The sequence below is a fragment of the Pelodiscus sinensis genome, chromosome 12, assembly GCF_049634645.1.
Source record: "Pelodiscus sinensis isolate JC-2024 chromosome 12, ASM4963464v1, whole genome shotgun sequence".
Lineage (NCBI taxonomy): Eukaryota > Metazoa > Chordata > Testudines > Trionychidae > Pelodiscus > Pelodiscus sinensis.
The window spans coordinates 19,247,646-19,259,264 of NC_134722.1; the positions used below are offsets into that span (position 1 = coordinate 19,247,646).

General features: G+C 41.6%; 1 long non-coding RNA gene across 1 annotated transcript in view; it reads left to right on the top strand.

Annotated features, from left to right (window-relative positions):
* Nucleotides 1–10,587, top strand: part of LOC112547008 (uncharacterized) — a 49,678-nt gene extending 39,091 nt beyond the window's left edge. Inside the window, exons 2-3 of the long non-coding RNA XR_012906810.1 lie at nucleotides 9,140–9,310; nucleotides 10,381–10,587. This is a non-coding gene — a long non-coding RNA (uncharacterized LOC112547008). The remainder of the gene's footprint in view (nucleotides 1–9,139; nucleotides 9,311–10,380) is intronic.
* Nucleotides 10,588–11,619: the final 1,032 nt, after the last annotated feature.

Sequence of the window (11,619 nt, forward strand, 5' to 3'; positions counted from 1 at the left end):
AGTACATTAATTCTTTCCCAAATTAAACATATGTCAACAGAAAAGCTATAAAGCCCCCAGGGATTCTCATCATGACCTCCTAAGGAAATGGTTAATCAGCTTAAATGCAGTAAACAAAATGGAAACTAACTATCCAATCTAATAATCCTAACAGTTTCTCTAATGGCTGTGAACAAGGCAAGTCTAATTCTGGATCCTTTTATCATTCACATGCAGATTGCCCTACAGATTGTTTTCCTTCTTTCATCAACGCATCACAAATCACACATCAAAGGCAGCATTTTGCTTTTAAAATGTTAACATCCATGTTAAGGTGTGTCAGCTGTTTATCCAGGGCATCTAATGAAATGTGTTTCTTATGGGAGACCAAAGAAGACACTTGGCATAAAACATCCTTCAGCACTGCTGTAGCCAAAAGTACAATTTCCAAGGACTGGAAATCAGAGCATAAACTGAACATTGTGGAATGGCAAAATGGAATGAGTGAATTAGCGTGGACGGAGAGAGAAATGACCCTTGGAGAGAGAGAGAAAGGTATTTGGGGGCAGATATTCAGGTACATGTTATTGTAATTTTATGAGTAAGGGATCCTTTGTTGTTGTTACACGTACATTCCTAGTAATTCATTTTTAACATACAGTATTGTTTAACATTCTAGCCTTTCATATCTGGTTGTTATGCCTGTTGCATCATGACTTGTATAGCCCTACATGATCACCTCATTCCCCATTCCTTTCTGTTTCATTAAATATATATTCAAGCCAGCAAAGAAATGAAAGCTGTAATTCTATTGTGGAATGTTGCTTTGATAAACAACTAAATATATGTATGTAGCACATCCAAACTGTGAATACAGTATGTAGTTCTAATCCAGTCCACTTTATTGCTTAAACTGTTATGTAGTCAGCGAGGAAGATCACTCTTCCTGCTGAGAGTTTGCATCCTCAAAAGGGGTTTCTAAAATTACTGCAGGAGGAATGATCAAAGGAATCACTGCCTTTGTGGACAGATATCAGTGAAGCCAGAGCTGCACTTCAGTGCATTTCACTTTCATCCCAAGGTCTAATCTCTACACAGTAATCATGCACCTGAAAAGTGGCATCATCTCACAGCCAGTCTTTGGAGCAAAACATGCAGAATTATCACAGATAGTATTTCTGTATCAAAGAAAGAGCAAAAAGTTTTTGTTTGTTTAGTTTGCTTTTGCACTTGTGTCAATAAAATAGATAATACTATAGTATTTAGACTTCATTGAGACAAAAACTGACAAGAAGATCTACAGCAATTGCCTACCCTGCGCTCTTTCTAACAACTTGTACATTCCTCCATGCTCAATTTAGAACTGCTATAAAGCCTGTCATATTTGATGGGAAATGCTACAAAGCTGCAATATCAGCAACTCACATCATGAAATGGAACACTGACAAATTCACCGTGGGACACCTTAACTGTCAACTACTTTTTTTTCCCCTTGTTCATTGTAGATTTTTCCGCTTCCCCCCCCCCCTTTTTTTTTGTGGTAACTTCTGAGTGAAAACAGACTATTTAGTACTGAAACTTTCCTGACACATTCTCCCCTTTTCTTAAAAAAAATGATTCTATCAATTTGTGATGCTATGATGATCTCCACACAGGACCTATCCCATCTATATGCAATGTATGTTTTAATAATGCATATTTCCAACACCTGATATTATTTTCTGTTATTTTGTGAAGAATCAAGTTCAAATACAAACAAAGCTCAAGGATGTCAGCATTGACTTTTGCTTTTCCTAGCTTTTTTCATCCAAAGGTATTATAAGAAACAGATGCTTCCAAATACTAGCCAATGCAAAAAATAATGGGCCACATATCAAGCAGTGTACCGTGCCGATGAACATTTAATTATTGTCACTGAATACACAGACTGAGCAATTGTACATGCAAATGACTCCTAGACATTTTTCATAAGCAATTACTTGCATAAACTAAATGCACAAGCTCTGTAATTGTACGCAGAAAAACTAATCCATTGTGCATGTGTAATTTGTAACTCATACACATGTAAGAACATAAGAATATACTGGTTCAGACCAATGATCCATCCAGCCCAGTATCCTATCTGCCAACAGTGGCCAATACCAAATGCCCCAGAGGGAGGGGACACAACAGGTAATCCTCACATGATCCCTCCCCTGTCACCCACCTCTGGAGAAACAAAGGCGAGGGACACCATTCCTACCCATCCTGGCTAATAGCCATTGATGGACCTACCCTCCATTTTTAACTCTGTTAATGTCCTAGCCTTCACCACATCTTCTGGCAAGGAGTTCTACAGATTGACTGAGTAAAGATTTTAGTGCAAACCAACACTTTGATTACTTATTACAATATCAAATTTTGCTATGACATGATCCTAAATGTTTGCTGTAAAATTCGTTCACCTAATAGTAAACAATCTTTCACTTATTGCTTATTATTTTAGAGCTAAATCAAAAGGACTTCAAGAGGTGTTAAGTTTGAAAAAGAACTAGAGAAAACTAAAATGAACTTTAAAAGTTGGATGCAATATAGCATTTACTTCTGATAAAGTATCTGAAAAACTTTGACTATTTCAAGTATTGCTCTGTTTACTAGTATATATAGTATGGCAACCCATGGGTTGCTCTGAGTGATGAATACATTAAATGACATGAAATCTGCTTATATATGCTTTATGCACAACAAACTAATTCAGCTCCATTTAGATATCCTCATATGTAATTGTTTTTCAAAATATTTCCTTTATTTTTCAGATATAATACTCATTTCCTTTCATCTCTCCATTATTACAGGTGCCTATATTTTACTTAATAGTTGATTGCTTTTGATTACTTCAGAAATGATTTTATGGAGCTACATGAAGGGATATAACAAGTAATCCCAATATTGATCTTTTTATAAGTTACTGTAGGCCAGAAATTATTTGTACTGAAAAATATTTGTAGAAATTAGACCATTCAGCCACCTTAATTTAAAATGAAAAAGTGTATTTAAAGCTTATCAATAGTGTAAGGAGAGAAAAGGGGAAATCCCACACAATACAATAAATACTGTATAAAACAATCTTGCATCAGAGTCTCTCTCTTCAGTTAATTAGAAATTTTAAAAATCAGTTATCTTAGTTTTCCCTTGAAGATGTTCTTTTTATACGAAACATGTTTAGCAGCGGTTTGCTCTGATTGACCTTAATTTAATTTATTTTTCACAGAAATATTGCTTCAGGGTTAAACATTTTTGTTACTAATAACTACACATATTCTATTACTTGGCTTTAAAGATCTTCCATCTTTCTGAGAACATTTGTTTTGCAAAACACTGTAGGAGTTTCCATTTTTAAAAACATATAATATAATTGATTTGCAGTTATCAACAGGGAGGTATGCCATTGCCTGTATTTGCTAACCTAATTGTAAAATAAATTGTTCCTTTCAAGTTGTATTGTATTGCCTCAAGTGATCACTATTTAGCACCAGCAGATTAAATAGAGTGGCAGCAGGAAGTCTGAAAGATAGCATTACCCATTTCTCCATGTAATAAATGATGTTCTTTTGTTTAGTACTGTTCAAGTCATAGGTGTAATTTCTAGATGTTTTCCTCCCAGTGGACTATAGACCAGTGTCCATTCTTGGAAGCAAGACCATATTCTGAAATGCAGTCCACCTTGCTGTCCATTTTGTACCGTCTCCTTGACTCAGAGGTGGAGAAAGCTCGTTTGATATGGCTGTTATCAACTTGAAAGTAGGAATAAGGGATCTTCCAGAAAAGGGTTTATTTTCCGCAAGATCCGGTCTAGACTGGCGCTTTTCTCCGGCAAAACCCCGAGCCAGAAAAAAGCGGCAGCCATGTTCATGCAAATGCCACAGGGGATATTTAAATCTCCCGCGGCATTTGCAATTCCGACTGGTCTCATTAGCATCCCTTTTCCGGAAAGGGGTGCCAATGTAGACACAGCCTATGTGAGGTTTAAGAGTAAAGCCTCTCAACACTTATAACTGGTTCAAATAAAGGTATCGTACTGTTTATCATTTTGCATCTTAGCTTTCTGCTGTTTTCCTTTTTTGAGTATCCAAGGATCCTCAAAGCAACACTAAGTAAAGAGCAGCTGCAACAAATATGACTAACTTTGCAACTAAAAATGTGTCAATGCCTCAGTGACAGAGGAGACCAGGCAAAGCAAAAAAAGGGCCATGAAGAAATCCTCCAAGAAGGCTAGAGCAGCAGTGGAGGAGCCAGCCAGTTAGGGGACAGAAAGACCTATAAAAGGAGCTGCAAAGCAGAGCAACAGTAAGTTGCAGTGCAGACCTCAAAGAGGGTATGTCTAAAGAACAGGACTCTTTTGGGAGGAGATATCCTGAAATAGCTACCCTGCATCTTTGAAATGTGCCCATTAGTTTGAAAAATATTTTGAAATAATGGGCGTGCTATTCTGGCATCCCGGTAACCTTCCTTCCATGACGCTTAAGGGATGTCTCAAAATAGTGCGTTATTTCGAAATTTGGTGCTGTGTAGACATTCCAGATTTCAAAATAAGCTATTTCAAAATACAATCGAAATAAGTTATACAATTTACGTAGCATAAATTGCATATTTTATTTTGAGTTTAGGGTGCTGTGAAGATGCAACCGGAGAAAGGACTGTAGGTGACTGGCTGCAGGAGCGGCAGCACCACAGAGAGCTCTGAGACGAGAACTGGGTAGAGACTGTAAGCTACCATGAGACTGATGACCTGAAGAAAAAGCCTTGAGCTAGGGGCAAGGACACTGTTTCCAGGAGGGAAGCCCTGGAGGCAACACCCTCTGTCCAAGTGGGGGATATTTCTCGATGGTGCTGAAGGAGCAGGTGGATCACAAGGGCCATTTCACTGACATCAACAGGGGATGATCAGGAAAGGTTCATCGATACGTGCATCTTTAAGAATTCCTGCCTCTTCAGAAAGCTGCAAGCTGGAATTTTCTTTCTGGACCAGAAAATTAACACCGGAGGCAATGAAATGTCCATAGCAATCCTTGGAGACCCAGCCTAACCCTAGCTCCCATGGCTCATGAAGCCGTACAATAGGCAGTTCTTTCTTTTTGGCCCATGTCACATATTGTGTCCCAAACATTTGAGCGTTAGCAATAGGAGTAGTGTGGCTACCTGTGGCATAGGGGAAGCAAAGGCTTCTTGGGTCCTTCCCCTGACAAACCCGGATGGACAGAAGACACAAATGAGTCTTCTTTAGCCAACTTTAAGTACAAGAAGCAATTATACTAAATATCAAATAATGAAAGAACAAACTAATAACCAGGAACTGTTTGGGATAAACTGATGAAAATATTGTGTCTTTCTGGGATAAACAAGGAGACTTGGCATTATGGTTTAACTAGTGATGTATGTGTTCTTAAAAATATATTGTAACACACAGCTAATGGATAGCGATGCCTCTTACTCTTCCTAACCTTAGAACTTGAGCCTCTTCTTGTAATTGTACTTTATAGGAAAATTCTTGGCTGACCGTGCCCAGCAAATGTCAGGCAGTTTCTCCTCTCTTTTATCCTATCAGCACCCCAAAATTACTTGGAACAAGGTGTTTAAGCTCTCCATCTACAAAAATATTATGTTTTCCTCAATGATTACTTAGGGCCTGTTTGCCTGCAAGTTTTATCAACATCTTCAAATGTCTTCTGAGTACTCTGTCGCTCCTCAAGAGATCTTTGTAAGTTTCTTTCCAATGCTATTTTAAAAGCAAACAATTCTTCACATTGTTTTAAAAAAAAGATGATTTAGCCAAGCCATTAGTGTCTGTGTGATAAACGAACAATTTTAGCTTCTGCTACTAATTCAACATCTAACAGTAATTTTAACCAACATTCAATAACACTTGGTACAGTAAGTGATGTAAAAGTATTCTTAGACAACTTAACCTACATTGACCTAAATATATATATATAAAATCTTCTGCATTCGTATTAGCCTGTTTGGTTATGATATCTTAGCTCTACAATAGAGCATTTCAAAATGCCTTATTTAGTTTCTAGAAAATGCAGAGGTTTCAAATGACACTTGAGGGTTGTTCCCACTATGCTTTGACTTCTTAGAGCCATATGAATAAATGTTATTATAATTTGTACAGTCAACACTTAATCATATGTAAATATTTTGTTGGCATTAGATTGTGGATAAGTTTTATGTATATTTCTGATGACCCTCTGTCACCTCTCTCTCTCCATTCCATCTTCTATGCATATTAAAAACCAGCTATGAAGGAAAGAATAATAGTTCAAGCCAGAAAATCCTTATTTAACTAGATATCCTTCTGAGATCAGGAATTTCACTCAAATTACTTACATATGTTGGGTAGTGGAAATAAGACTGTTTGTAATAAATACATTGATAATTATTGTGAGAGCTAGGAATGTATTTGTGCTCCAAATTATTTGAGCAAATCAAAATGGATTTTCAGCAGATGACCAAAGTAGATATTTCCAGCCGTGAGACTAGTTCCTTGCCAAATTTCAGGTTTTTGTCACAAACCACACAGGTTCTGAAAGTCCCTTTTTATCTTATTGTGACTAAATTTCCTCCCCATTTTCTTCAGATTCAACAGCTGAACCATTTTTGTGCAAATTTTTTAAAATAAACTAACTCTTAAGCAGAAACCAGACTCGGAAAATGTTTGCCTGTGAAAGAATGAAACAGATCCTTTAGAAGGAAACATAAGCAGTCTTAACTGTAAGTGTCATGATGGGCTCCACACATATCACATTTAGTGGAATTACTTTACTGCATTAGGCCAACCAGTAGACATGCTGTGGATTACTCCCCTTCCTGGGAGCCTTTAGAAATATCAATTTCCAGGGCAACAAAGATCAGCCATGCCATAGAAACCTGTTTTATCCCAGTGTATGTGCCACTCTCCCATTCCCCTTGCCAATGGGGCATAACCTTAGAAGATACCATTTACTCACCTCTCCTAGTGAGAATAAAACGCTTCAATGATGGTCAACTTTAAGGGGCACCAGAAAAATTCAAAGGAAAAGGTAAAATGGCCTATCGCAAAGGGATCCAACAAAAGCAGGTAGGCTGATTTTTTTTTCTTGAGAGAGACAGATAAAAGGTGTAAGCTATCAAATATTATGAGACAGTGGTTTAAACTAGTAAAGAGTGTGTTATTAAGATTAAAAACCATCTTCTCCTGTATATAGCATAACAGTTTTCTCCTAGGGTTCCACTGCATGGAATTCAGCAGGGAAATGAAGCAATCTGAAACTGTGTCTACAGTGCATAGTCTCAGCCTACCAATAAAGCCCATAAGTGAATAAGGAAGGGGAGTATTATTATTTTCCTTCTCTCTTTATCCGACTCTCTAACATAAAATGTTTTTTTAGCTAACGGAATGTCAGGTGTTATGTTCCTGTGTAGAAAATCACATCAGTATTTAAGAATACACCGTACCCAGCTCCAAGTACTGTACTCTACAAATAAAGCATCAAGGCAGCACAATCCCATGCGGCAAATCACATTGAAAAGCTACTACCTGGGAGATTTCAGAACCTGAAGTCCTCATCTGTCATTCATGAATATTTTATTGTACATGGATCTCCTCAGGAACTTTATTATCACATCATCCCAAGCAAATATGTTAAACCAGATAACGCTCAAACAAGACTCTCATTGGAGATTTGAGAAACAAGAGAAAATCTAGAAGTCTATTACCTGAATCACCAACTGCTCAATAATGCACTATTGTAGAGGACTAACATGCAAAGTACTTGAGCACATTCTCAGGGAAGATTTTTGGGACCACCAGGAAAGAGGAACTGAGGAGACCAAGGGTGTGTCTAGACTACATGCCTCCTTCGACGGAGGCATGTAGATTAGCCAGATCGGAAGAGGGAAATGAAGCCGCGATTAAAATAATCGCGGCTTCATTTAAATTTAAATGGCTGCCCCGATCTGCCGATCAGCTGTTTGTCGGCAGATCGGGGGAGTCTGGACGCGATGCCCCGACAAAGAAGCCTTTCTTCATCGACACAGGTAAGCCTCGTAAATTAGTAACGGTAGACTTTTTCCTTGTTTTTCTTTCCCCCTCTTCACTTAAAAGGAAAATGTCCCAATCTTTCACCTGATAGATAAGGGAACATGGCAGAAGGGAAATAATTATTCATCAGTTTCTGCCATACACCGTAAGGTGTCTCTACATGCTACAGGGTTGGGTATGGGAAGGAGACTGGTAAAAGCAACCATATGTAAGAGGTTCTTCTCAGGGAAGCATAAGGGCATGTCTACACAGCAGAGTTATTCAGGAATAACAGATGTTATTCCAAAATAACTACATGAGCGTCTACACAGCAAGCCCATTATTGCAAAATAATATTGAAATAACAGGCGTCATTCCGGATTCTGTAACTCTCATTCTGGAAGGAACCATGCCTATTCCAAAATAGCTATTTAGGAATAGGGTGCGTGTAGACAGGATAGCTGGAGTTATTTCAAAATAAGTGACCTCCAGAAAATCCCACAGGTGCCCTGCTGGCCACTTTGTACACCCACATCAGAACTCTATAGCTTTCCTCCCCCTGCAGCCTTTAAAACTGCAAGCAGAAGGAAAAGGGCTTGTGGCATGAAGGAGGCCCTGCTTGCATCATGCCACATAGCCAGACCCTGCACAGTCTTCCCTGCTGCCATGGCTGAGCCCATCATTCCAGCCAAGCCCTCCCCCCCCCCACACACACACAGCTGCCAGCACTGCCTCAGGCAGCCCCCAGGATCCTGCCTGGGGCCGAAGAAGAGGGCATCATACTGGTCTGGTGCAGAGATCCCGGATCTCCTTGAGATCTGGGTTGAAGAGGCAAACCTCCAGGATCTCCGCACCAGATGTAGGAATGCCGAGATCCATGGCCAGATGACCAACAGCCTAGGTCAGATGGGCCACGTGTACCCAGTAGCAGGCGTACATAAAGGTCAAGGAGCTCAGACAGGCCTACACAAAGGCCAGGGAGAGCAACTCCCACTTAGGGACAGCTCCCCAGACCTGCCCCTACTTTGACCAGTTCCACCACATCCTGGGAGGAGGGTCAGTCCCTCCCCACCCTTATTCTGGATTCTGAGCCTGAGATACCTGTTGTCGCTCTCCCAGGAGGAAGAGCCAGTGCGGAGGAGGAGGAGCAGAAGGAAGATGAGTTGGACAAGGCCAGTACCAGCTCCATGCCTGCCAGCTACAATGTCATGTTCGCCCTGCAGCCAGGACCTCACCCCTCCTCCCAGGATGTCTCCCAGGAATAATCCGAAGCTGGGGAAGGCCCATCAGGTGAGTGCCATTACTTTCCCTAGACACACACAGGTGGAGTGAGGGAAAGCTGCGAGCTCCTTGCTCAGCCTTCTTGGCCTGGAGATTGTGCAGCAGCCTGTGCACATGGGTGCATGTGGAGTGCCAGTCCAGGGCACACAGCCCCAGGAGGCAGCAACAGAGGACTCTTGTGCTCTGGCTCTTGAATACGGCAGGCCTCTCCAGACACCCCGATACTGGAGTGGAACACCAGGGTGGGACACCCTCCTACCACAAATCATCACTAGAAGAAGGCTGGGGACATGGATAAACATACACACAGCAGTGCCGCACACAGCACAAGAACATGCCCGCAAACTCAGGGCAGCACGCGCTCCCAGAAACAGCGCAGCAAGACGGAGATTTTTAAATGCCGGCTAGTTCAGACCCCGTGTCCTAACCACCTGTAGAAGGAGACAGAGAATCACAGGTTTGCCAGGGCCCTTGGGAGGTCCCCGATACCAACCCCTCTTTAACCCCTCACACACCAGGAGCAATCCCTACTTACCCCATTTCCCATTGGGACTTTGTGAAGGCAGGATTGAAAACCCACCTGGGGAGGGGGCTTCCACCCCTCCCCCCACCACCACTCCTTTGCCTAGGGAACCCTGCTCCAGCAATTCATTTCACCCCCCTTCAGGGACAATAGCATGAGCGCACCATACCTGCATGACCATGGCCCCAACGGTCGATCTCCCCATGCTGAACTGGTTCCCAATGGATTGGTAGCTGTCCAGCACAGTGAGCTTCCAGATGGCAATGGAGACCCACTTCTGGAGGAGGATGGCAGGTCTCATGGGGTGGCCCGTCACCTGCGGGCAGGGGCGAGCCACTCACACAGCTCCAGAAAGGTCTCCTTCTGCATGTGGAAATTCTGGAGCCACCGCTGGGTCCAGGATGATCCAGTCCCACCAATCAGACCTGGTGTCCAGTGGCCAGAAGCGGCGGTGCAGGTTGTGCAGGGGTGGGTAGTGGGAGTTGAGTTGCATGAGCAGTGCCTGAAGAGCAGAGAGGAATTGACCCACAATGAGCTGGGGGTTCTGTTCTCGCAGGGCCTGGAAGGCAGCCCACAGAAATTGCAGCAGGAGGTGCACCAAGACATAAGAGCCATCAACTGCTGGGAGTCATAGCAGGAGTGCTGAAGTGTCCACCAGGGCAACCACGGCAGGCAGAGAAAAGGCTTTGCTGACCCTCAATGAGGCAGGCAAAGGAAAGAACCTGAGACAAGGCTGTACAGAGGGGGTCCCTTTAAGCTCTAGGCTCAGGAAACAGCTACAGGAAGAGAGTGCTTCCTGATGCCCTGCCTGAGGTTCTGGGTGGCCTTAAATGCGATTCACCAACCAATGAGTGTGGACGCTTTATTTTGAAATAGCTCGGTGCCATTTCATTGGGCATTTGCTGTGCAGACTCACTATTTTGAAATAAGCTGTTTGAGTATATAAATAAGTGTGCAGTGCAGACGTGCCCAAAGTTACCATGCAAACTATATTCATATTACTATTTCACTGAAAAGTCCCCCGTTCAAGGCTCTTTCAAATAGTGGATGGAATCTGGATGATCATCTGGTAGGACTTTAGCCAGTGGCAGAAAAAGCCCAGGAAAAAAATCATTATTGGGCCTGGGTGCTGGAGCACAAATGGGTCAAGACCTAAGAGAATGTGGGGCAAGGTTACTCCTAAGAGAACTCGCAGCTTTATCTCTGGCTGCTCTGCTGTGCTGCTGGCTCTCCACCGTGTTGCACCTTCACACACGAGAGCCTAGGTGAACAGATGTAAAACTATTTTAGCAAGGTTTCCATGAGAAAGCTCTTATTAAAAATCCTGAACTGCACAGTGTGTAGAACAATAACTCTGTCTGACTCAAAATGTCATATCCTTCTCTGAATAGCCCCGGATTGTATGTGCTCTGAATAAAGATAAAGATGTAATTGCTTTTCCTGTTACGACTCACTTGTGCATCATAGATTTTTTAATATGCTGCAGAACACATGTACTGTGTAAAGGAACCAGGTGAGAGTAGAAAACAGTTGTAGTGTTATTTTTCTTTATGATAGATCTAAACAGGGAGCTTTAAGTGAATGCTTAGAGTTTTTTTAATACCCAACAATAATTTATTTATTTTACCTGCTGTGAAAACATTAAAACTTAAGTAACGGTCATTGCGAAAATGTCATACTGCTAATTATTGGCCATAAAAGGGACTGTTTCCAAAATGAAATCACTCATTGTAGTTTTGTGTACATTAGGACATCATTGCTAGCGTTTCCAATTGGTTCAACCCCAATTCAGCTC